Source organism: Bactrocera dorsalis, chromosome 1 (assembly GCF_023373825.1).
Source record: "Bactrocera dorsalis isolate Fly_Bdor chromosome 1, ASM2337382v1, whole genome shotgun sequence".
Classification (NCBI taxonomy): domain Eukaryota; kingdom Metazoa; phylum Arthropoda; class Insecta; order Diptera; family Tephritidae; genus Bactrocera; species Bactrocera dorsalis.
The window spans coordinates 39,576,559-39,579,584 of NC_064303.1; the positions used below are offsets into that span (position 1 = coordinate 39,576,559).

Consider the following 3,026-nt stretch of genomic DNA (forward strand, 5'->3'; position numbering starts at 1 on the left):
CCATACACCTTCCGGCAATATCAACGGGCGTTATGTTCAAAATTGCATTAAGTGCCATAGTTGGGGTGGACCTTAATGCACCGCACATGCTGATGAGCGCAGCCCGTTGAACGCTTTCGAGTTTCTTAGCAATTTTGGTCCTCTGTAAAGCCCTCCACCACATAAAGACTCCATAGAACATTATAGGCTTTACTATGGTGTCATAGAGCCAGAGGACCACCTTCGGTGAGAGGCCCCACCTTTTGCCGATAGCTCCTCTACAGCAGTATAAGGCAATCGATGCCTTTTTGGCTCTCTCCTCGATATTCGGCTTCCATGAAAGCTTCTTATCCAGGATGAGCCCTAGATACTTCACTGTATCTGCCGGTTGTAGGCAAATACCTCCCATTTGCGGCAACGGTGCCACTGGGATCTTATATCTTCTGCTGAATAAAACCATTTCTGTTTTATTCGGGTTTATGGCGCGTCCACTTCCGACCGCCCATTTAGTTACAACGCCGAGATATCCCTGCGTCAGCTCGTATACGGTGCTAAGGAATTTTCCTTTGACCATAAATGCAACATCGTCTGCATAGGCAATCACTCGACAGCCCAGATCCTCTAGTTTCTTAAGAAGGTCGTTAACGACCAGGATCCATAAAAGAGGAGAAAGAACCCCGCCCTGAGGGGTTCCCCTGCTCACATTTCGCTGCGCGCGCGCGCTGCCCCATTCTGTTTCGACCACTCTGTCACACAGAAGACTGAAGATGAGGTGCTTGAGGTTCGATTCAACCCCAAGACCGTCTAGAGCAGTTATGACTGCCTCCGGCAAGACGTTGTTGAAAGCTCCCTCAATATCAAGGAAGGTCCCAACAGCGAAATCCTTAGCTTCAATGGCTTCCTCCAGCCACGACACTATAGTGTGCAGGGCAGAATCCACCGACCTGCCTTTACGATACGCATGTTGCGCTCCTGATAGGTAGTCTCTCGGAATGCGCCTCCTTAAATCCCAGTCCATCAATCTCTCCAAAGTTTTAAGTAGAAAAGAGGAGAGGCTTATGGGTCTGAAATCCTTGGCCGTGACGTGGGACCCCCTGCCGGCCTTCGGGATAAACGTAACTTTGACTCGTCTCCAGGCCCCCGGAATGTAACCTAATCTGATGCAGTTCGCATAGATCGGTAGCAACCAGCTGCATGACACCTTAACAGCCTGCTGCAGCTGCGCTGGTATAATGCCGTCCGGTCCCGGGGACTTGAACGGTTTGAACGAGTTAATCGCCCATGTCAAGTGTCGCTCATCCAGAAGGTCGGCAAAAGCCGTGCAGTCAGTGTGCAACTCTCCGAGAGATGTCTCTATAGGGGACGTGCTGCTAGGGAAGTGAGCATCGAGGAGCATCTGAAGTGTATCTTCACTGCTCAGGGCCCACCTCCCGTTTACGTCCTTGAGATAACCCAGAGGCACTGGGATTTTAGCGAGAATGCGCCTGAATCTAGAGGACTCGTGGCAGCCCTCCACTCTTTCGCAGAAATTTTTCCACGAGATCCTCTTGGCCTTCCTTAATTCGGACTTGTATATCGAAAGACCTGTTTTATACAGCGCCCAGTCGTCAGATAACCCACTCCTGCGGGCCCTGTTAAATAAGCGCCTACAAGACGCCCTAATTGGAGAATTTCCCCTATTACAAATGCGAAGATTTTCGCTTACAATAAAATCAAAAAGCGACTCACCTCTATTATTTGTATCCGAGCTGCCCCAGATGGAGTGTCGCGAGTTGGCGTCCGAGCCGATGATAACGTCGGCACCATTCCGAGACGCTTCCGCCAAGGTTCTCCTTAGCAGTGCGGGAGGCGGCCGCATCATCATGCGGCATATATGCAGAGATAATCCAGACATTTCCGGTATCGCACTCCAGTTTTGCTGTTACTATGTCAGCATTGCTAAAATTAGGTAAAAGAAATAACGTTAATTCATTTCTGACCAGCATACAGGCTCTGTTTCTACCTACATCGTTGGTCGCCAGCAGCATATGGCTCTTCGTCCTCAAGCCAGAGATCCCGCTACTAGTCAGCCACGGTTCCTGGATTAGGACGACATCGGCTTCGTCTTGCTCCAGACGCAGCAGTAGATTGGCGGAGGCCGCCTTTGAGTGTTGGAGATTAATCTGGAGAAATTTCATCCCCCAGACTCTCCTCTAGGAGCGCCAGTTCAGCACTCATGTCGTGGTCGACCCTCACCTCCTCGAACAGCTGTTCGAGGCTGAAGACGGAATCGCCAATCGACGAACCGCCTCCAGAACTCGCCACGTCCGAGAGGTTTGGGTCATTTTCCATGGTCGTTTGACCATCGCTAACGCCGTCTGCCCTCTCCCCCGCATCTGCAGCTTGGGTGCCATCCGCCCTGGTATTCGTTGGGAGTACCTTTAGCACCACCATTTCGAAACCATAGCTGATGGCTCCCTTGGTTTTACTGAGAGGACCGATGGACTCCTCGTTATGGTTCATCTTTCATCTTCACACCTTGTCAGCTTGTGCAGCCCATGGTACCAACCGGCACTTACACATTTTGGGGGTGGCCCCGGGTTTCCCTTAACCACCTTGAGGAAGACTGAAGAGATAGCCGCCGCTACTCTCTTCCACTCTTCGTGGGAGATGGCACCGTCCTCTCTGCTACGGTCGAGAACACCAAGTACTCTAGCGCCAGCGCTTTTAGCAATTTCGCTAAAAGTTGGCGCAGCCCCCGTTCGCGGTTTCTTACCAAGGGAGGTTTCTCCCTCATGCGACCTTTGCCACTTAACCGCTGGTTCAGGTACCTTCGTTTCGAGTCGTGACCTATCGGTCTCGCTCTCACTCAGAATCCTCTTAGCCCATTCGAGCGTGTTTGCATGCTGCTCAGACACCTGACCAGCATGCTTACCATCGCAGCGTTCTACAATTTTTGCCGCCAGACGACGGTCCGACTTCAGCTTCCTAGCTAAAGCACCCCTGCTAGTGGCCCCCGTGGACCCCTTCGTAATTCCAGCAGAAGTTCCTCTGCTAGTGCTAGCGAT

At 51.6% G+C, this 3,026-nt stretch overlaps 1 pseudogene; it reads right to left on the reverse strand.

Moving 5' to 3' along the window:
* Positions 1-1,536: 1,536 nt before the first annotated feature.
* Positions 1,537-2,481, reverse strand: LOC125777503 (uncharacterized; annotated as a pseudogene).
* Between the last annotated feature and the right edge of the window lie 545 nt (positions 2,482-3,026).